Source organism: Monodelphis domestica, chromosome 1 (assembly GCF_027887165.1).
Source record: "Monodelphis domestica isolate mMonDom1 chromosome 1, mMonDom1.pri, whole genome shotgun sequence".
Lineage (NCBI taxonomy): Eukaryota > Metazoa > Chordata > Mammalia > Didelphimorphia > Didelphidae > Monodelphis > Monodelphis domestica.
In genome coordinates, this window is record NC_077227.1 from 689,701,285 (window position 1) to 689,726,461 (window position 25,177).

The window sequence follows — 25,177 nt, forward strand, 5'->3', positions numbered from 1 at the left end:
TCTTATTTCTTCACAGAGACTTTAGAAGAAAAGTACTTTGTTAACTTATAAGAGAAGTTCATGACCTGTTGTACATGATATTAAATATTTGTTGTTCAGTCATTTTAAGTTGTGTTGGACTCCGGGTGAACCCATTTGAGATTTTCTCAGCAAAGATCCTGGAGTGGTTTGCCATTTCCTTCTCCTATTCCTATTAACAGAGGAATTATTCCTATTAAACTGAGGCCAATAGGATGAAGTGACTTACCTAAGGTCATACAGCTAGTTAACAGTTGTCATATTTGAATTCCAGCTCAGCACTATATCCACTATACCATCTAGTTATATGATATTAAGTCATTAAATGTCTCTCTCTCTGTCTCCTTCTCTGTGTGTCTCTCTCTCTTTCCATATAGATATATAGATACACACACAGTAGGACCTCACTTTACTTGCTCCAAGTCCCTTTGTGTAAGTTGAAAATTGCTCATAAGAGAATCTCATGATTGAATAAGTTTTTTCTTATACTAACCTATCTAGGCACTTTCTTACTTTCCTCAGGATTATCAGAGCTACCAGCATTACTTCTCTTAGATTTTGGAGCCATTATTAATGACTCAATAGTGCTAATAAAACAAAAAGACGCCCTACTCTGATGTGGACACAACTTGTGACAGGGGAGAACTCAGGTAAAAGGATGATGTAAGAGCTGGCATTTGGTGCAAACAATGTAATGACTCACACTGAATTTTAGAGGGAGAATAAACATGATTGGGCAAATTGCTGTGACAACGCAGCTAAGGAAAATGGCCTGGATCTAGCAAGTAATTAAAAAATTTACTTTAAATTATTTCTCTGACTTTATTTTTTTGTTCACCAATCACGTATATGTGAATTAACATGTGTTGAGATCACATAAAATGAGACCCTCCTAGTTTTCTAGCTAATCTGATGTACTTGTACATATAAAATATCATTCTGAGAAAGGATGTATAAGCAATGGCATACTGTCAGACAGATTCATGACATGTTAAAAGTATGCCTTGAATAAAAGTGAGTTGATATCATTAGTATCTTCATTATCTTTTTATTTTTTTCAATGAGTAAAACAAAAAAAATAAAGAACAAGGTGAGCCTCAGCATAAATTACTATTCAATAATATTACTGTATTAAGATAAATAAACCTTTACCTTCCATCTCAGAATCTCTACTAAGTAAAGGCTCCACAGTAAATAGAAGTAGGGGACTAGTGAATTGGAGTTAAGTGACAGGCCCAGGGTCATGCAGATAGGAAGTATGTGAGACCAGATTTGATCTCAGGACCTCCCATCTCCAGGCTCGGTTTTTAACCATTGAACAATCTAGCAGCCCCTATAGCATTACTTTAACATTAATATTATCTTTATTATTTCACATATTTTTAAAAAAATATCTTTATTTTGGGAGCTGGAGAGGTTTAAGTAAAACTATCCATTTATAAACCTAGCTTTTTGTAGGCTGGTTGAAAGCATTCTTAGTGTGATTCATGATAAAAAGTCTATCCACCATTTGAGAAGGAACTAATAAAGTCTGAATACAGATTGAAAAATATCATTCTTTACTTTATTTCCACCAAATAATTTTCTCTAGTGTAAGTGATATGTTTCTTCTTTCACAACAAAATGAACATAGAAATGTATATTGTATGATAACACAAGTACAACCTATATCATATTATCTACTGTGTGAGGGACAAAGGGTGGAAGAGAGGGAGAGATCATAGATCACAAAATATTATTGAATGAATATTTAAAAAAATGAATAAACATTAAAAATTTTAAAAAGAATGAATTCTTATAAGTGCAGAAGCCACCTGAAAAGAGGGATAAGTATCGCATTGTCATATTATATATTTTTATCTCTTCCAGTAGATCTAAATTTAAAAAATATTGTTATTCTACATATCTTAGACCTTATAAAGACTGAGTATAATATAGTCTATTAATAGCAATTTTAAAGTTTTTTACATCTAGGTATCATTTAGATTATAAACTTTTACAACAATCTGTGTGGTATTGCAATTTCTTATTTCTTTGGAAATTCTATACTGATTAAGTGATTCAGATTCCTTAAAAATAATTCTAGGACAACTAGACCTCACAGTGAATAGAGAGCTGGGCCTGGAATCAGGGAGTTTTATCTTCCTGAGTTTAAATCTGGCCTCAGAAACTTACTGACTGTGTGATCCTGGGCAAGTTACTTAGCCCTGTTTGCCTCAGTTTCTTCATCTCTGAAATTAGAGAAGGAAATGGCAAACTATTCCAGTATCTTTGCCAAGAAACCTCAAATGGGGTCACAGAGAATCAAAGATAACTGAACAACAAACAAAAGGATAACTTTGTCAGTAATTTCTGGTTCTAATGATCTCCTGAATTGCCAAGATAAAGCTCTCCATCTAGACAAACAAATCTACATGGCTATATTTTTTCTGATGCTATGTCAATTTGATCCTTGTTTGACTTCTTATAGATGGTGCCAGTTGATGGCCTTTTGACTTCAATCTTAGTTCCTGGTATAGGAAGAAGAAAAAAGAGGAAAAATGAGAAGGAAGAAGACGAAGAGGAGACTAAGAAGAAATTAACTTAAATCTTCATAGTTTTAAAATTTACAAATATATTTTAATTATAGAACTCTGATATAGATAGTTAAAATCTCAAGATGGGCATCAGGTGAATGAAACAATGTCTCACTGCATCTAAATCAATGATAAGATGCCATGCCCTCACACCTTAAAAAGATAGGAATATAATTTAAATTAATGATATCATTTAGACTAAATATATGAAGCTTTTTAAAATGTCCCATACAATGTTGTGGTTTTTTTTTTTTTTCAACTTGCATGCTCATGAAAGCCAGTGATAGGAAGCATGAACAAATCAGTTGAGAAAATGTGGAGATGTCACATAGGACATCTATAAACAAGCAAACTAGTCTTGAATTAGGGAGATCTGAGTATTTCACAGTGGGCAGAAGAAAGAGCCAAGTCTTTGATACAGAACTTCTTGATGTAGGTGGAGAGAATCCTAGCCTCAGTTTCTTTCTGGATGTTTTCTTGGTATCCTCCTTATCTCCACCTCACAAAACTGGAAGAGACCTTGGGAAAGTCAAAAGATCTTACAATAGCATCTTAGCAATATGCTTAGGGCAACTATTGCTAGTGCCAGTATCTGTACTGAGTTCCAAGTATAGACTGAATGCTATGATTCCAGATTCTATAAAGAATCCAGAAGAAAAATTGGACTCTATACCTAAGGAGGACAGGGAAAAGATTTCAGAAAAAAAAAGTCACATATAATCAGTAAATTTGAGCTCACTTTCCCCATGACTCTGTCAGTGCTTGTAGGAGTGTATCAGAGATGTTTTGTTGTGTTCATTTTTCTGGGGTGTTTCTGTTTGGGGGAACATACCAACTGCTCTTGCTATAACAGCTCAGCAAAATCCCTTACGCTTAAAACTAATGAAATGTAACTAACTAAATGGCATCATTGACGAACAGGAGGGGACGTGGTGAGCCACTGACTACCATGAGATGACTCTCTAGTCCTTGAGGACTTTGAAGGAATAAAGAGGAGCTACTCTCTAGTTATACAATCCGCCTCAGAGCATCCACTCGATAAGTATTATTATGATTGGTTTTCAGATAATGACCCTGAGGCTTAGAGATGTTATGCGACTTTCAAACATAGCTGGAAGGACCTTTAGAAATCATCTATTTCCCTAATCCGACAAATGAGAAAACTAGGAGTGAGACCAAAGAAATAGTTTGTTCCAGGTGAGACATAATACCAAGTGGCCAAGTTGGGGCTGGTGTCTGGTCCTCTGCCTCTTGGCCTACTGCCTCCTTTCCCTACACCATGCCTCTGAGCATCCCCAGAGCCCTGCAGGGGAAGCACTTTGGACAGGATATTTCACATCCCTTACAGATGTTGGGGACTGTAATTATTCCCCCTGACCTAGATGTGTGGGTCATCTAAACTGAGTTTGAAGGAGATCACGAGCAGAAGCTTGAAGTTTAGAGCATTTCCACAGACCAGCTGCTTGCTTTAAAAATATAAACTTCTACATAATTGATCAGATTTTTAGTAATGAGGTCACAGAGATCCAGCAAGGAAAAGTGTGTGTTAGAACGTTTGTTTCTTCTCATTGGGGATGATTTTAGGTGACTTGCAAGAACTCTTAACTGTGGTTATTTACATTCTGCTGTGAAGCCTCCCTGGCCACCAAGCAACTAGATGTTTACCAGTGTTCTGCATAATAAACTTCAGTCCCTATAAATTATTCTCACTCCTTCCAGGAAGGAAGCAGCTCTGAGTATAAGCCAGGAAGTCAGGATGTTGCAGACCTCTGGTTAGTTCCCAGATGAACACGTTGCCTTGGAGGTGTTTTAGATAATAGCAGTGAGTTTTATTCCTTGAATGCTCTATAATCTATAAAAGGCTTCCCTCACCACCTTGTAAGATTGTTAATTTATATTTTTTAGGGAGGGGGTGTTGGAGTGGCAGAAATGGAGAAAAGACCACACCTAGTTTCATTGGGTGGAGGGGGGAGCTCTTTCTGTAAAAATGTTCTCCTCCAAAGCAGATGAACAACTTGGCTTCAAATTAGGCATTTTTGAGAGTTGCCTGCAGTACTGAGTATCGCTTACCCATGGTCAAATGATTGTTTGAAATAATATAGTATTATTCTAACCATTTCACAGATGTGAACTTGAAGCTCAGGGAGGTTCATCATTTTGCCAGAAGTCACTCAGCTAGTTAATAATAATACACTGACTTGAATATTGTAAGCCCTGCCTCCCTCCCTCCATGATTCATTTCTGTATGCTTTAGTATCCTACAACAGATTTGTAATAAGTCAAGCTATTCAGAAATTATAGATATTTGAGGAGTTAATACTTTAAAACATGGAATATTAGAACCATAAGATGTCAGATTATTGGATATCAGAATGATGTAGTAGAGAATTATATTTCTGGAAGGATTTCTTCAGTGAGGAAAAAAAAATATCCATTGGTGTTGATCAAAGTCTCCTCTCAGCTTCCTCAACACACACAGAAGTACATACACACACTTTTGGCGAGAATCCATTTCCCCATTTAAGCAAAAGAATTGAAAAGATTTATGGCAATGGCATTTCAGAGATAAATTTGATGAAAATGACTTGCTGCCATTTCACAAAGCAACCTTAAAGGAATGAGATTGTATTGGGTAATTAAGTCACCTGATGGCTTTTTGCATAGGATGAGCTAATGGAGATGTCAGTTTGGAGAGAAGGATGACTAGTATATGCTGAGAGATTTTTTTTTTCTGCAAAAACAATTTAGCTTCAAATAATACTTTGCTTAATAGACCATGGACAAATTTAGAGCAAAGGATATTTTCTTATTCATATAGGTTCTATGACTTGCTTTAATTCATCAGACCTAGTCAATAGACCTGTGTTTGAGTCCTTTGAGCTGTGTGGACTTGCTCAAGTCACCTCTCTTGAAACTCCCAATTTTCTCATATGTGAATGAGATCATTTCTAAGGTAACTTCAAACCCCAGCATTCTGGGTTATAAAGTCCCTTCCAGCTCTGATATATGGTCCCTGTCCTAACAATATATTTTCTCCAGGGTCTACAAGATCTCGTATTTTATATTCTAAGGCAGGGGTTCTGGGATTTTAAAGCACGGATTTAACCATGTCATCTCCTATTCAACAAACTTCAGTAGTTTCATATTATCTCCAGAATTAAATATAAAAATATTCACAAAAATTTTTAAAGATAATTATAATCGGATTATTTCTACCTTTTCAAACTTGTTATACATTTCACTCCTTTTCATAGCTAGGTGGTTTGGTGGAAAGAGCACTGGACATGGAGTCAAAAAGTCCTGAGTCCCAATGTGTTCTTAGACAACATAAAATCTGTGAGACCCTGAATAAGTCACTTCTTTTCTGTCTGCTTCCATTTCTTCAACTGAAAACGGGGATAATAATAGTACCTCCCTCTCAGGGTTGTTGTGAAGATCAAATGAGTTATATTTAAAGTTCTCAGCACAGTGCCTGGAACATAGAAGACACTTAAATGCTCATTTTCTTCCCTTTTTATGTTCACATACTCTATGATCCATTAACACTAATCTCTTTGCTGTTTCTTGCACATGAAAGTCCACCTCAGGATTTCTGGATGTCCTATATTCATGGAATGTTCTCTTTTCTAACCTTTGTCTCCTGGCTTCCCTGTTTTTTTTTTTTTCAAGTGAAAGCTAAAATCTCACCATCTGGAAGAAACATTTAATATTACTGCCTTTCCTCTAAGGTATGCAGTATATAACTTTTTCTTCCTTTTTTGTACATAATTGTATATTATCATTCCTAATAGACTGTGAGCTCTGTGAAGGCAAGGACAATCCCTTATTTTTTTTTCTTTCCTTTCTTCAGGGCAGAGTTTGACACAAAAGATTTGTTAATTGTACTTGAGTTAATTCAACAATTCAGATATATAGATAAATTTATAGATAAAATTAAAGATGAGTTGCAATAGATTTATAGATAGAATTATTGATAGATTAAATAGACTAATAAAGTTTTAGGTAGTTATAGATGAAAAGAGAGATATAAATAGTCAACTATTTCAATAGAATTGGTTGCTTTTATGATTCTATAGGAATTTAACAATATACATTTCACCCACCTGCCACACCAGACACACAAAAACCTATGAGAAGCCATAAGGTCTTTTTGAGTTTTTTTTTTTTCCAGATTACATGTCAATATAATTTCTAATAATCATTTCTGACATTTTGTGAACCATATTTTTCCCCTCCCTCACACCCTGGGTTCTATTCCAGTTCTAATATGCTCTCTTGCAGTTCTGACATTCTATATTCTATGATCCCTTCCAGAACTAACATTCTTTTATTATTCTTTTCATATTAAGCCAAGTCAGTTTTGTACTTTAAATGTGAGTAACCTTTAAATGCTTCTCCGTCTATTTATTAGGATTGCCTGGATGCAGGCACTTGCATCTGGTGCATTTGCTCTTCAAATGATGGTTGCTGCATCTGTTCCTGGTAACATGATCGTTGGAGACTTATGGTTTCTATTAAGCAAAACTTCAATTTAAAATAAACTTGAAACATCATGTCAAAATTCCTTTCTTACTTTGGTCTTCTCCCTAAATGGCCCTATACAGATCTCTCTTCCATATGTTCTAGGATAATTTTTATAGTTCTCCTCTTTATTCTTTTGCCATTGAGCCAGGACTTAAAAGTATGAGAATAGACATTTTTTGTTTCCTCAAAGAATGAAAGTTAAGATGATCCAAGATGAAACCTGAACTTAAATTGTATATGGCCAGTCCTGAAAAAAAAAAACAAAACATTTTTCCTTCTTATTTCTTTGTTTCTTCCTTTCTTTGTTTCTTCCTTTCTTTGTTTCTTCCTTCCTTCCTTCCTTCCTTCCTTCCTTCCTTCCTTCCTTCCTTCCTTCCTTCCTTCCTTCCTTCCTTCCTTCCTTCCTTCCTTCCTTCCTTCCTTCTTTCCTTCCTTCCTTCCTCCCTTCCTTCCTTCCTTGCTTCCTTCCCCAGAAGATCACAAATAAAAGGGAGGACTTAAGGAGTAAATATTTCTTATTGTGGTTGTTCCATCATATCTAATTTTTCATCACATTTGGGATTTTCTTAGCAAAAATTCTTGAGTGGTTTACCATTTCCTCCTCTAGATGATTTTGCAAATGAGGAAATTGAAGCAAACACGGTGAAGTAACTTGCCTCGCTTCACAAACTAGTAATTGTTTGCGGCTGAATTTGAACTAAGGCCTCACTAATTCCAGGACTATCATTCTATCCACTGAACCACCTTACTATTATATTTGCTATATTCTAATATTTTAAATAGAGAAGCTCAGGGGACCTGCAGTCAGGAAAGCTGATCTTCCTGAGTTCAAATCCATCTTCAGATATTTACTGGCTTTGTGACTCTGAGAGAACCACTTCACTTTGTTTGCCTCTATTTCCTCATCTGTGAAATGATCTGAAGAAGCAAATGGTAAACCACTTCAATATCTTCCCCAAGTAGGGTCAGGAAGAGTCAATTACTAGTGACCAAAATCAACAATAACAACAACAATAACAAAAACATTTTAATGTTTGTCAATTAGAAAAGGGTGATTTATTCTCAAAAAAAAAAAAGAACTACAGATAGAAATTGCAGTGAAATAAATTCAATTCAGTGAAAAGGTAGTTCATGGCCCCAAATGGGAATTGATTAGAGAGTAATTTCCAGTACTTACTACTGTGGCAAAGTACTGATTTTTTTTTAATTACATCTCCCTATATTCTCTAGACTGGAAATATAATGGACACCAACAACCTTGACTCCACTACTCATTTCTCCAAAATTTTCCCTTCTCTGTTTCTGACCTGACCTAGTTTGTCCCTTTTTAACACTGGTTCCTTAGTGGCACTACTGCTATATTGTTGACTATATTGATGCTGGACTTAGTGAGTACTCCCAATCACCCTTTAGCCTTTACTGCATCTTAGATCTGCTGAACACAAACAATTCACTACCTTCATCCTCCCCAGTAATAGGAATTATAGGCATGTAGCACACTGCCCTGCTGGGTGACCCTTGGTACACATTCTGTAGATATCAATTATGCATCAGTTAAGGGCCAAACTAGGCCTGGATCTCAGAGGTTATTTGATTCTATTTTTCTGTTCTTATTAGATATAATGTCAAATGGAAGGTCATTGGTGGTAGGGGGTTTCATTTTTTTTTCTTTTCCCAGTAGCTAATGGAATGTGTTATACACACACACTTATATATACATAATATATTTATTTGGCTTTTTTGTTTATTAATTTATATTTTCTATAGCTCATTCAGTCATGTATTTATGTATATATGTATGTAATATTTAATATGTATCTTCATATATTTGTCCACTCATTTGTCAGTTCATATATTCATTCGTTTACTTATCCTTCATTCACATATTTGTTTATTAAACTATCATCCCTTCATTCATATATTATTTGTGCATCTATCAAGAAAAATTGCTTGGAGTACTTAGAATTTAAGTTATTTCATCATAGTCACATTGTTGGCAAGTGTCATAGGTAGGATTTGCACTCAAATATTTTTTTTTCCTCTTCCAAGATCAATGCTCTGTCCGTTGTGTCATGTTCCTCTCACCATTGACACTTAATAGGTGCTTAGTAAATGGTTGTTGATTTGAAGTGATACATAAAGCACAAAGTAGGACTAGATAGCATATTCAGTATCTTCCCATTATTGGACATAGAATGGTGCAGGAGAAAAAGAAAACAAAACAAAATTTTGATTCACAGACAAAAAAAAATAGTATTGAATCTTGGCTGTGCAATTTATCATTTATATGACCTTGGGTGAATCAATTCCATCTCTGAGCTTTAATTACACTCAATGCAAAATTAAAGATCAGACTAGATGATTTCTTAGGTCTCTGAATTCTAAATTCTATAATTCAAACAAAAATAAGAAAGAGAAGGGAAGAAAGAAGGAAATAAGTTGCAGAAGGAAAGAGAGAGACAGAGACAGAGAGGGAGGGAAAGAGAGAGATGGCAGAAAAGAGGGAGGGAGGAGGGAAGGAAGAAAGGAAAGAAACAATGAAGGAAGGAAGGAAGGAAGGAAGGAAGGAAGGAAGGAAGGAAGGAAGGAAGGAAGGAAGGAAGGAAGGAAGAAAATAAAGAAGGAAGGAAGAAGAGAGGAAGAGAGGGGAGGAGGAAAGTTAGTTTGTTTTGTAATTGCTTATTCTTGAAATGTAAAAAAAAAATCTTGAAGGTGAAAGCATCTTAAAGTGATCTTAACTAAATCCTGGCTTCCTGGACTCTATCTAATTTTACTTTTCATTTGCTATCTCATTCTGTGTCCTCAAACTATTTTTTCCCTCTTGATTCCTCAACCGTCTGCCACTGTTAACCTTGAAGTATTCTGGCAATGTCCCCCACTGGAAAAAAAAAAGCTACACTTTCCCATCAGTACCTGGTAACCTGCTGTTCCAAAGGCAGCTGGTAACTGTCCAGAGAGAAGAATGAAAACGTGCATGTCAGGGAGCTTTTGCAAGAGCATGACACGTTTCCCAGCGACACTGGAACTGTGCTAATCAGGGTAGTAATGCACACCCCATTCATTAGGCACTTTCTGCAAAAGACCCTCTCTTGCATTCCATTTCTGTCTGCTTGGACAGGAAAAATGAAATTGAAAGCCCGAATCCAAGAATAACAAACTTGGATAATGAAAAGTCCCCAAATTTACTGAATTATTATTTGGAAATTATATCCAGCATGTGGAAAAATTTCCCTTTCTTAAAGCAAACACAAAGCCAATTAAAGTGACTAAACAGAATATGGTGGAACCTACAACAATACTGATTCTCAGAAACAATCCTTTTATCCCCAGAATCCTACAAAATACTTGCAGTGAAACTGTAATATAATAGTTCACCTATTGTTAAAGCTTTAACATATATGACACAAAGAGAAATAGAATAATTGTATGAGTTGATTATCCATCTGCTTATAATAATCTGAACCAAAACTTATTTTCCCACTTTTTTCCTAGTTCCAAGGTTTTAGAATTGGTAAACAATATGGAATGATCACTAGTCTTAGAGTCAGTATCTGGGTTCTAATCCTGGCTGTGACACTTGATAGCAGTCAAAGACATCTTTCTGAGTGCTTTTTTTTTTTCATCTTTCAAGTGGGTGTACTATTTATACCACTTCAGCTTGTATGGAAAGTGTTTTGAAAATATTAGCGCTCCCAGTAGTGCTTTAGATAGTGGGATTAATTCATTATTGTATTATTATTTCCTTCAATATAGTTTGTTATTACAAAATATAATTAAATATATAATAGAATTGATAAGCAGGTCTCCTCAATCAGGCTTGACTTGTGGAACCCTCAATCCTACTCACAGCCATGAATAATTTTGAAAGTTGTAAAAATGAGTTTGTTTTTCTGCATGTTTTATTTAATTGCAGTATATGTGGTTTACAGTCAGAGGCTTCACTTGGAGAATATCAGTATTTTAACACTGAGCTTTTGTGTTAATAAGGAGCTTATCAACATGTGAATACATCACTTGTTCTAATTTTATTTCTTTATCTTGACCTTTCATTAAAATGCATCCTCAATGCTTGATAATGACAAAATGTAATCTTGCAATTCTTTAGGGCTATGCCAATAGTATCTCTCCTATGATGGCTCCAAACAAATTGAAAAGCCAATTATTGACTTGGAAAACCACATATTAACATTATCTAGATTCTATTGACTTTTAAAATTTATTTTGTTAAACATTTTCCAATTACATTTTAATTTGGCTTCCCCTAATGAATGTGTAGTGGGCAGCTTGCCCAAGGTTGTGTGTTTGTTCCCTCTGCCATAGATCTTAAAAGTTTGTCTATTTTTATTTTTTTGCCAGAGACATTATTCAAACTAGTGGAATAATGGTTCTTTCAATTTCTGAATGCCTACTATGAAGGCAGAAGCTCTTTCTGTTTCACCCATTTACATCCCTAAAAGATAATCTTTTCTTTCTTTACTCTGACATTTAATTTGGGCAACAAGCTTCTAATGCAATTTAACAATGATCCTTATCCTCCTTTTATAGTTGAGGATCTTGAACCTGACCTAGCCCCTACTCTCAGGAAACTTGGAGTCTATGAAGGGATACTACATATAAAGAAACTATAAGAAAAAGCAAGATAAATCCTATCAAGAGTCAAGCAAAGGAACTCCACTATGGTCAAGAAAAGAACAAAATTTTTATTAATTAATTTAATAAATATTAATTATGCTATATCATGCCAAAGACTAAAATAGTACAAGGGAAGATAAAAAAGGTAATTATGACCTAGCAAATATCTTCATGGTGCTTATATTTTAGGAGACTTATAAATAAAGATGCACAGAGAGAGGTAATGAATTACAAATTTCTATTTGGGTTCTCTGTATTCAGACTGTATTTATATACATACCTTATATCTTTATTAGGATCTTGTTGATAATCCAGGACTAATGCATCTTTTACTCAGGTTTATTCTTCATGGCAAAGTAATAGGATAAGATAGCCTGCCAGTTGGTGCAATGGATGGAGTACTGGGCCTTGAGTCAGGAAGACATCTTTCTGAGTTAAAAAACTGGTCTCAGATAATTACTAGCAATGAAACTTTGATCAAATCACTTAAACTGGTTTACTCCAGTTGCTCGTCTGTAAAATGAGCTGGAAAAGGAAACAGCCAACCATTCTAAGATCTTTGTGAAGAAAAACCCAAAATGGTGTCATGAATATCAGATACCAACAAAATAAGATAAGATGGAAATTACAATGAGCTTAGACATATAACTCCTGCATTTATATCTGGCCTTTGCTTCTTCCTAGGTCTTTTACCTTGTATAAGTCAATTAGATTGCTGAAACTTTAATGTTCTACTCTGAAAAATTGAGAGATTAGTCAAAATGTTCTCTAAAAGGCCTTTCCTATCTTAAATTGCTATGATTCTTGGAATTAGAAATATTAACCAATGAAGACTCTTGACCTTGGCCAGTAATTAGAAGGGCTAGTATCCAAATAGTTCTTTTGATTAAATGAAATTTAATACAACAAACTTTAATTTCCTGATTACAGAATTTGGTGAAGACCATATACAACTTTAATAAGAATTGATGATTGCCTTCATACATCTTGCAGTCTAATAGGGAGACAGGTAACTATAATATAGAATAAGAAATTACAAGTGCATTAAGGACATGGTAAATAAAATTCAAGTCAGGTGGTGGGGGTGGTGGAAGAAAATATTGTTAATGACCCCACAGCCCAATTATCCTTTTCCACCATAACACACTCAAAGTTACTGCTAAATAAAAAGATAAAATGAAAAGAAGACAGGTACACAGAGAGGAAGAGACAGAGATAGAGACAGAGAGACAGAACCAAAACACTCCAAGTCACCTCTAAATAAAATAAAATATAAAATAAAAAGGAAGACAAGTACACAGAGAGGAAGAGACAGAGACATAGAGACAGCAAAGAAAGAGACAAAGAGGTAGAGAGAGCTAGAGCAACATTGAGGCAAAGAAAAGACATAAAGAAGTAGAAAATAGAAAAATTAATTTCTAAAAATACTGAATGAGAAGGGATGAGAAATGAGAGGAAATACTTTCATTTTTAAGTTTCATTTCTATTTTTCTTCTTTTTAATGTGCTTTCTGCTATTCACTATGGGGTTTTTTTTTGTCTGTAGAGTAGCCAGTAAAGGCAATAAAATTGAACTCTGCATCACTCCAAACCCTTCAGGTTGAGGAATCAGAAATTAATGAAGGCTGTAGAGTTGAGCTAAATTCATCCCCACTCTTTCCCTCTCCCCTCCCCATATTCATGGAAGAGAAACCACTGTCTATTTCTGGCTCCTTGTTATTCCAAACAAGGAAGTCCATGGAGAAATGAAAGCTAGAGGTCTTCCCTGAAGGTGTATTTCTTAGAATGTACTAGATTTCAGCTCAAGCTAAAGAAGACCTTCTTAAGAGAGATTTATAGTTCTCAAATGTGCTTCCTTATGTAGTCAAGAGATCCCTATTACTGGGGCTACTCAAGCAGAAATTGATCAAACTCTGGTTTGGAATACCTTAGGGGAGATTCCTATTCAGGTCCAAGATATATATTAGATAACCTTTGAGGTTCCTTCCAACTCTGAAATTCTATGATTCTGTATTATTTTTCAGGGAAAAAAAGTCCTGATAGGTTCAACATAATCAGGAACTCATGCAAAGCAAAAAAAAAAAAATAATTTTACTACTGGTCACTTAATTGCTAAGAATTTCTGATGATTTAAAAGACAGAAAATAACAATTTTTAAATCATATCATTGTCTTCATCTTTCTTGTTCTATTCCTCTCTGTCTTTTTGGCCTGCGTTGACATGATTCTTAGTGAATTATGCTTCAATATAGTCTTATCTGCCCCAGCCACTGCTTCACTTGGTAAACCCACTTGCTTCAGGAAAGAGTTGAGCTGTCCTGAGGCTAAAGGAGCAATGAACATACTTGGAACATAAGCTCAAACCCAAGCCCCAAGAATGATTACAGGTTCTTTCTTTCTTTCCAAGCCTGGTCCCAGATTGCAGCAAATATTGGTAGAGTGATCAGAAATCAGTGTGGCCTGAATCTCTTCTCTAGTCAGGGAAGGAAATTCTACAAAAAGAAGATAAAATTTCAACTGCTCTTAGAAATTCACTCTACCCTCTCTGCCCACCATTTCCACTATCTCCATGGAAACTATCTTGTTCTCTCTCCAGTTATGGAACCAAGAAACATAATTGGCCAAAATGGCAACCATGATCTCTTGAGGGAGGACATTGGCCAAGTCAGGTGGACTCAGTGGAGGGGTTGAACCACTTGAAGAGACATCTGCTAGAGCAGTAGGTGTCAGTGTGGTATTAACCAAAATATTCTTAGAAGATGAGATAATAGCTCACAAGTTCTTTGTTTCCAAACCTGGTCCCAGGTTCCAGCAATTTAGTGGAGTTAGAGGCAAGAAAACATTGCTGCAAGGAATGATTTTACACAAGATAGACTGAAAGAGCTACTATACCTTCACTGAACTGATCATCTCCTTGTTCATTTCTGTTGGAAGGCTAGAATTTCTGGTAACTTAAAAGTAGACACTGACTAGAACTCCCCTTTTCTTCATCCATATAGAATAGAGTACTTCTGGAGTTCATCTCATGGCTAATTCTTCACCAGCCTCTGCTACATTACTAACATCATCATTTATGGTGCAGAAATGTGTTTTGAGAGAGAGAATTTAAACTGTGACATAAATAAAGCCATGCACTAAATCATATTTTCCCTAACCCACTTTCTCCCCTTAATAGCAATTTTTCAAGAATTCCCTAGAGATTCTATGAGCATCTAGGTGGTACAGTGGATTGTATCTTGTATCTAGATCTAGAATGAGGAAAACAATTCAAATTCTGCCTCAGGTTAATTCTGCTAGCTGTGTGACCCAGGACAAATTGTTTAATCTCTGTTTGCCTCAGTTTCCTTATCTGTAAAGTGGGGATAACAATAGCACTTACAGGGATATTATGAGACTAAAATGAGATAATATTTTAAAAGCATTTTATGGATATAAAACATTACATGAACTCTAATTTTCAACATTTCAAAGTATGAGTTAGACTGGGTAACATCTAAGATCCTGTATAGCCCTGTAGTTTTCCCACTCCCACTTTATTAGATTACTTGCTACACAGCCTGCTCACATCACAGTCCATGCCTTAAAGGAGCTGCCACCCCTCAAATCCTTACTGTCTTAGTACGAATGGGATTTTGCTGGAGCCCCAGAAATCCTTCACTTCATTCAATCCTCTCTACCCTCTACTCCTATTGTCCCCATGACAACCATTTTGTTCTTTCTCCAATTATGGAACCAACAATCATAATCAAATTAACTATGGCATCATCCCTGAAAAGAATTTGCCAATTCCACACACCATACATCTATTTGCATAACCATTCAATTTTTTTCAGTTATATTCCACTCTCTGTTACCCCATTTAGAGTTTTCTTGATAGAGATACTAGAGTAATTTTTCATATCCTGCTCTAGTTCTTTTCACAGATGAAGAAACTGAGGTAAACAAGATCAAGTGACTAGCCACTTTCTAATACTCACACAGCTAGAAAGTGCCTGTGGCTATATTTGAACTCATATCTTGACACCAGGACCATTTCTCTCTTCACTGCTCTATCTGGCTGTGCCCTCTACATGCCTGTAAATTTCCTTCTAACTTTCCATCTCAAATACCATTTTCTATCTTAATCCCCCTTTCTTTGTTGAATTCTGAACTAGAATTCAAGTTGCTCAAAGGAAAAACTATTTTTTCCTTTGTGTTGCACATCCACTTATTTAGTAAATAAACATTGAAGTCCCAGGTAGAGGACTAAATACCTAGAATCCCAGGAAAGGTAAAATATGGTGCCTATTTTCTAGGGGTTCACAGACTAATGATGTTTCCTGCAAAGTAGAAGTTTAATGTATGATCATTCATTCATTCATTCATTCATCCATTCTACAATTCTGACTTCTACCTGGTTCTCCAATGCCTATAAAGAAAAGATGGCTTCTGTTCAAATATACCTCAACAGAATGCATGTTCTTTCCTTATTATGGCCCTATGTCAAATATAAGAGATCCCTCAGAGTCAAATAAACATGTCCTTCAGTTAAACATTTACAGCTATTTAAAAACTAGGGACAAGTTGGCACTGTAAATAGAGTGCCAGTTATAGAATCAGAAGCATCTGAGTTCAAATACAGCCTCTATTACTTATAATCTTTAAAATGAGCTGGAGAGGAAATGACATAGATGCAAAGTAGAGATTTCATGTTTACCAAAGTTGTATGTGAGAAGTAGGCACTTCATTGAATGATTGAATGTGATTTAATAAAAAGAACTTGATAAATTAAAACCTTGAACTAAAACTAAGAAAAATTCAATTCGGACAAATATAAAGTCTCATATTTGGATAAAAATAATCTTTTTCAAGGTACATGATGACAGAGGAATGACTAGTTTTCTTTGAAAAATATCTGGACAGCTTAATAGACCATAAACTTAAAATGTTGCTAATGTGATATAGAAGTCCTGATAACTAATTAATCTGTCCTGAGGATGACTCAGTAACTAGAATATGGGAAGTAATAGTACCAACGCCTAGAAAATAGTCAGTTTATATTAAAAGTATCATAATTTATTCTGGGTACTGTTAGATGAAGGGCACCAATAAACTGGAAAGCATCCACTGTAGGATGACCAGGATAGTGAAAGTCCTGAGAGATACAAGGATTTGATGAAGAAATTGATGCTATATAATCCAGAAAAGATAATGGGGGAAGAGTCAAGGAGTTAGACAATTGATAACTCCCTTCAGACATTTTAATAGTAGATTTAAAGAACAGAGATTAATTTTTTCCTTAATCCCAAAATAAAAAAAAAAATTACCCTAAGTTCTTGAAAGGAAAATTTCACTTACAGTAGTAACTTTTATCAGCAAAATCCAAATGCAGAATAGATTGCATCAAAAAAAGTGGTATTATACTAATCCAAAGGTCTTGAGGAAAATGATAAATGAACACTTGGTGATTGTGTCGATTTTCAGATTGGGTTGGACTAGGTGACCATGGATATCTATTCCTGATCAGAGACTCTGTGGTCCTTAGACCTTTGACTGGTGTTTATAGAGTAAGTAATTCTTGGATATGTGACTCTGGGACATTAATGACATCACAAAGATGTCATGGGGATTTTTCTTTACATGCATTTGCAATCCAAAGGAAATGTCTTTGTATGGATTACTGAGAAGTGTTCATTTTCTAGAGCAAGCTCTAAGAAATAAACTATGGGGGAAACTGTAAGGTTGGCCGATTAAAGACTCTAATTTGTATGTATGGCTAATAAAGATTTTGATGAAGTGTTGAGGGTAATTTGGGGTCATATTGCAATGAGGCTAATGGGAATTTGGTTAGAAACTATCCACAAATGAAGTTGTAGGAATACAATGACATCAGACTAACAACTATATAGCAGGATTGAAAAGGATATAGGAGCAGATGTAAAAGGGGATCCTAAAGCACACTAGAAAAAGGGAGTTAAACACCTTAAAAGATGATATAGATGGTTGCCTAGGGTTTTACGTAACCTCTCTGGGTTAAGATGTCCTCCCCACAAGCAGACTGCTAACCTTACTGGGGGGTCAATGACAGTTGACTGAGAATTTGGCTCAACCCAGTAGAGGTTAAAACCCCCTCACCAGTATAAACCCAAAAGACTGTTTCTCCCTCCTTATGGTTTTGCTTGATGAATCTGACTGCTTCTCAGTGAATTTTAATTTATTTCTGTGCAGCGAACAAGGACAGGGTCAGGAAAAAGGATGTAGGTTTCCCTAAACTAAAGAAGCAAGCATCAATATCAAGTCTTGTCAGCCCTCCTCTAAAGCTGAGGCCAATTTGAATCTCCTCTCTATCTTGAGGTTTTCTATGCTGTCTAATACTAGGCTAAACCACTAAAGGAATAAGTCTCTAGATATTAGGTGAAAGAAGTGAGAAATCAGGAACTAGGAGCGATTCTGTCTACCTTAAGGAAATAACCCCTTGAAGGTAAACTAAACATTACAAATTAGCTCCCTCATTGGTCTTGTTCTTGTCAACATGACAGGAAAGACTTCTGGACTCTGCACGTCTCAGGTTCGATAGGAAATCATTGGCAGGAGTGGGTTTCACTTGCAAGTGCTAGAGTAAGGGTGGGAGAGTTGCCTCTCTCCTCAGAATTCAAGAGCAACTCCCCCTGGGCTGGCTGTTTAACTCCCAGACCAACCCCCTTCTCCAAGATTCTAAGAATTCTAAGAAGATTCTCTCCTGTCCATCACTGCTCCACCACATTCCATGGCACTTCCTTGGAAACTTATTTCTTTTGCAGAATACCATCTCTCACAGAGAGCTTACCAAACTATTTTGAATGCTTTGTGCATTTTCTATATTGATTAGATGTATGGTTAACAAAAGAACAGTTTCTTTTTACCCATAATCTAGAAAAATGTCTCCTAATTCCAGAACATGCTTTGGGGACCCAGAATGTCCTTTGCTAGATAATACTCTTCCCACTGATGTAACTTGCAATTCTCCCATGCCTTAGTAAATTGTCTTCATGAGTTGTTGAGACCTAAAACATTTGCACTCTGGTGGCCAACCCTTTTTAATGATGAACCTTTGCAAAACTAGATAACTTGCCATCAGAAATGAAATATAATAGCATCTTTACTGTGCCCATGCTTGAAATGTTCCCATATTAGAACCTTCAAAAACCCAATCTCTGCCAGAAAAAAAAATAGCTTCAAAACCATAGTCATCTTTGTGTTACAATGAGGCACTAAAGGTTTAACAAAATGTAAACTTAGCCCTTTTATATCAATTTCTTCAAGAGGAGAAATATAGTAATACTTCACTCAACCTATTCCTAAAATCCTTTGAATACAATAAAAGTTGATTATTTAAGTTGAGTTGATACTCTTCATAGTAGGATTTTGAGGCAGTGGTTGAAATATACAAGTAACGTATTTTCACATTCAGTTTCAGATAGACAGGACAACTTTATATCAATTCTTGGACTTAGTTCTACTTATATTAAAGCTCTCTAATCTCAAAAGTAAAGGATAGGATGAGAAATCCCATTTAAAATAACTGTAGACAATATAAAATACATGAGGATCTAGCTGTCAAATCAAACCCAGGACCTATTTGATCACAACTACAAAACATTTTTCACACAAATAAAGTCAGATCTCAACATCTGGGGTAAAAAATCAATTGCTTGTAGGTAGGCCAAGCCAATATAACAATTATGTCCATTTTTACTAAAATAATTTACTTATTCAGTATCATACCAATCAAACTATCCAAAATTATCTCGTAGAACTAGAAAAAATTAAATTCATCTGGAAAAACAAAAGACTAGAATATCAAGGGATTTAATTTAAAAAATGATGGAAGATGACTTAGCTGTACCAGAACTCAAACTATATTCTAAGATGGCAACCATCAAAATAAACTTGTACTAACTAAAAAATAGCATATAGGGCCAATGGAATAAACTAAGCAATCAACATACAATATATGATCACAGTTACCTAGTGTTTGACAGATCTAAAGATTCATGCTTCTGGAAGAAGGACTCACTATTTAACAAAACTGGAAGCTGGAAAAATTGGAAAAGAGTAAGGCAGAAATTAAGCAGCATAGACCAAACCTCATTCCACATTCAAATGGATAAATGATTTAGAAATAAAGGATAATAAAATTAGCAAATCATGTCAAACCAAAATAGTTTGCCTGTCAGACCTATGGATATGGGAAGAATTTAGGTAAAAACAAAGAAAGCATTATGAGATATAAAAGGGAACTGTGACTACTGTGAACAAGAAAACTAAAACAAGTTCTGGACTTTCTGCCACTGAGTTGGGACAAACAGCAGGTGAAGTGTTAGAGAGAAGATATTGATAAGACTGACAGTTGGTGGGGGAAGGAGCAACTGGGAGTGGCAGTTGGTCTTGTGACTAGCACTTTCTTACTGCCTCTAGAACTGGTAGGAGTTCTCTCCCTGTCTCTGGATAGAAGTGCCTCTATTCCTGAATTTCCCAACTCTGTGCTCTACTTGGATCCCTGTGATTGTGTTCATTGGACAAAAGGACTTAAGGGAAGCAGTTTGGACTGTAAAGCTGTTTTTTAGGGTGTCAGCCCAAAGAGACAGGCCCAACTATCTCTTAAAGTCAGAACTTTCTTCCTCTTGCTGTCTACAGCTAAGACTTTGAACTTAAGAAACTAGCACAGATTAGGATAGAGAGGAATAAAGGAAACCCTCCACCAGCCTGTAAGGCCTGGCCTCAGCTCAAAAGCTCAGAGAGAATCAAGCCTCATCTAGGGAAATCCCTTTTCCCTCTTCCCTAATACCTCCCCAATCCAAACTTGTTATTAAAATTTATTTTTATTAGAATATCACAGTCAGATAGAAGACTATCATTTCAGGGGACATAGAGGAAGCTGAAACTCAGGACAGCCATTCAACTATAAATGATCCTTATTGGACCCCTACTGGGCTACCTTGGTCTGGGGGGAGGGGCTTGTCCCTTAGGAGGGTCTGTGGTTACCTGCTCTGTGGTATCTGCAACATCAATCTATAGAGAAGGTGTCCCCTCAGACTATTATAAGTGGCCCATTTCTCAGGAACCCCATTTTTTAAAAATAGCCTCTTGGCAGGGGGCACCTCTCTCCTTTTACCTCACCAGCAGCCATATACCCTCTCTCTTCAACTCCTCCATTACCCGTTATAAAACCTTCAGTATGCCCTGTTCTTCAATCCCACCCATTTTTCCACATTCTTTTTTCAAATAAAGATAAAATTTTAATAAAAAGTTTAGATTAAAGAGGTATCAGTGAAGAGGAAGAGGAATTTCCCTAGATAAGGTTTGAGTCTCTCTCAGCTTTTGAGCTGATGCCAGTCCTCACAGTCTGGTGAAGGGTTTCCTTTATTCCTCTCTATCCTAATCTGTGCTAGTTTCTTAAGTTCAAAGTCTTAGCTGTAAAGAGCAAGAGGAAGAAAGTTCTGACTTTCAGAGATGGTGGGCCTGTCTCTTTGGGCTGATGCCCTAAAAACAGGCCTTATGGTCCAAACTGCTTCCCTTAAGTCCTTTTGTCCGATGAACATGATCACAGGGATCAAAAGTAGAGCACAGAGTTGGGAAATTCAGGAATAGAGGCACTTCTATCCAGAGACAGGGAAAAAGCTCCAACCAGTTCCAGGGCCAGGAAGGAAGTGCTAGTCACAAGACTAACTGCCACTCCCAGTTGCCCCTTCCCCCACCAATCATCAGTCTTGTAAATATCTTCTTTCTAGCACTCCACCTGCTGTTTGTTCCAACTCAGTGGCAGAAAGTCCAGAACTTGCTTTAGTTTTCCTTTCCACACTACATTAAATTAAAAAGGTTTTGCACAAACAAAAACAATAAAATAAAGAGTAAAAGGCAAACAAAAAACTGGGGAAAATATAGCAAGTCTCTAACAAAAGTTTCCTTTTTCAAATATATAGAGAACTGAGTAAAATGCAAAACAATACAAATCATTTCTCCAATGATAAGTGGTTAAAGGATATGAACAGGCAATTCTCAGAGAAAGAAATTAAAATGATCTTTAGTAAGAGGAAAAATGTTCCCAATTACTATTATCAAAAAAAAAATTTAAAATAACTCTGAGGTACCATTTCACACCTATCAGACTGGCTAACGTGATCAAAAAGGAAAATATTAAATGTTGGAGGATATGTCAAAAAATTGGGTCACTAATATACTAATAGTGGAGTTCCAAACTGATACAACCATTCTCTAGAGCAATTTGAACCATGTCCAAAGGGCCATTAAACTGTAGATATACTTTGACTCAATAATAGCATCACTATATCTATATTCCAAAGAGATTAATGTTATGGGGAAGAATCTACCTGTACAAAAAAGTTTATAGAAGCTCTTTGTATAGTAGCAAAGAACTGTAAACAGAAGAGATGTCCATCAATTAGGGAATGGCAGAACAAGTTGAGGTACAGGCTTTTTATTATAATTATTATTTTTAAACCCAGAAGTATCTTAGAATCAATATTTTATATTGGTTCCAAGGCAAAAGAATGGTAAGGGCTAGGCAAAGTGACTTGCTTAGGGTAACACAGCTAGGAAGTGTCTGATTTTAATTGCCTAGATTTTAACCTAGGACCTCATATCTCTTAGCCTGGCTCTCAATCCACTGATCCACCTACATCCTCATGGGATAGATGGTTGTAATGAAATACTATTATGCCTTAGAAATTGATAAGCAAAATAATCACACACATAGGAAAAAAATCTTGAAAGACTTTAATGAATTGATGCAAAGAGAAGCAAACAGAACCAGGGTAATGTTGTATAAATAATGTATGAGAATGAACTATGAATGAATTAGCTTTTATTGATAAGGTAACGATCTGGGACAACTCTAAGAGAATCATTATATATCTATATCTATATACACATATTTATCACTAGAGATGGAACAGGTAGAACTCAAATGCAAATTAAAACATACTATTCTTTAGTATATTTCCTCCGTGAATTTTTGTCTAGAGTGTGGAATATGTATCATCTTTCATAATATGATGACCATAGAAATATATGTTATATGATACTCGAATGCCTGCCTTCATGAGGAGGGAGAAGGGAGGGGAGGGAGAATAGGTGAGAGAGAAAGAGAGAAATTGAGACCTCACGACTATCTGGCTGTTCAACTTTATGCTTGTTTTTCAAACTCTTTGAATCTCAGCTTGTTCCAGACATTCAGTGAAGGAATTATATTACATGACCTTTCTAGTCTTCTCCAAAAAGCACTACAACTCTATAATTCTGTTCCTATTAATGTAATTCCTGGATCAGCACTATCTATTGTGCTACAGTTAACATCTAACAAAACCACCAGATGTTTCACACTTGTTGCAGTGAATTATTAGCTTATTACAACTGTTCAATTGATGACAGCTTTTAAAAATAGTGCTGTTTTCTGTTCCCAAGTCACACAAGGGAAGACCTAGGCTCTGTTCCATAAATGTTAAGTGTCAACTTTCCTGAAAAGAACATTGAGTAAAGGATTTGTTTTATTTTTTATACTTTTAAAACACATTTCTTCTATAAGGAAAATATGATTTTCTTGTAAGTAATCTATCACACCCCTCTTCTAGTCTACATATTCTTCCCATTGCAAAAGAAAAATAAGTTCTCTTTTTCTACATTTATCTAGAGATCAACTTCTTGAGGTGCCATTTTATTGTCATAGGGTTGCATTGCTGTGTTGTTCCAGGAGAAGAGAGGGCTGGAGACTGACAGTAAAAGCATAATTGACAGTCAGTTTGAATCATATTGAAATGGATTGAAATCACTGTACTCTGCTGATAAAGTTATTCCTACAGTTGAACAAATTAAATCTAAAAGTTGTGATTTCAAACCAGTTATAGAAATAATGTATCCAGAGTGCCCAGAATAGTATTTATTGCATATGTAGAGTGATAGAGCCTGAACCTATGTTTCCCTTCATATAAGGATCTACAGGGAGAAGAAATTCTACTTCTATAAATTGGTATATTCTCTTCAATTCATAGTAGTATTAAATGGTCACCTAATCTACTGAGAGGTTAAAGGATTTTACTTAACTGTAGGTTCCCACAAAATAAAATAATAAAACAGTATTTGACAGAAGCAAGATTTGAATTCAGATTTTCCTTGCTTCTTAAATGACTTTCTATCCTCTACACCATGCTGTTTAGAAGGGTGTAAGTATAAAATAATCCAATAATTGAAGAAGAAAAATGGAAAACATTGAATATTCAGTTATTGACCAGGAAAATCCCAACAACATGATTGAAAAAGTATCAAATATAAGTTCAGAATGTTCTCTAAAGATTTCTAATCTAATCTCTTAGTATAGAGATGACTATTAATGATAAATAATGCCATTTTCCCATTTCCAGTGACTAGACTATTAACTGTAAGCAAGGCTTCTCAAAAATGTGGAAAAATTCAGAATCAGAAAAATAAATTAGACCTTTACATTCCAAAGGAAAATGAATTAAATTGCAAAATCCTATTGGAACCTAATGGCTTCTAATCCAGTCTTTAGTAGAACCTGTTAGAACAATAGGAATTAATTTGTGATATCTCAAATCCAAAACTGGAGAGATCAGTGTTCAAAACTAAAGAATTTTAAAGTATGAACTTTGGATTTAGTCAACATTATTTTTTGTGTGTGTGTGTGAGTAGTAAGAGATAAATTTTACATATCTATTTTAGGCTTGTTTAACTACTATTTGTCAGTTTCAAGGGTTGACATTTTCCCAATGACACTTTGAACAAGGAAATTAAGGAGAAAGTGACATAGAAGATTTGGCCATTAATCAATCAATAAATTAATCAATGAACATTTATTAAGCATTTACTATGTGCCAGGCACTTTGCTAAACACAAGCAATACAGTAAGAGTCAACAAATAGTCCTTGACCTCAAGGAGTTTTTAATCTAATGGAAAGACAACATGAAAATAGACATATGTAAGATATATTATATAAAGGATAAATGTGAAATTATTAATAGAGAAAAGGCACTGCCATTGAGAGATTCCAAAAGGCTTTCTGTAGAAAGTTGGATTTTTGTGGGGATTTAAAGGACTATAGATATAGCTAGATGATAAAGTAGTTGGAGTGTCTGATCTGGAATCAAAAAGACTCATCTTCTTGAGTTCAAATCTGGCCTCGGACACTTACTAGCTGTGTGACCCTAGACAAGTCACTTAACCCTATTTGCCTCAATTTCCCTATCTGTAAAATTAACTGGAGAAGGAAATAGCAAATCATTCATATCTTTGCCAAGGAAACTCCAAATGGGATGAGGACATAATTGAAGTGACTGAATAGCAACAACAAAAGTATACAGGTACATCAATAGTCAGAACAGAGGAGACGGATCATTTCAGGCATGACATACAGTTCAATAAAATGCCTGAAGCCAA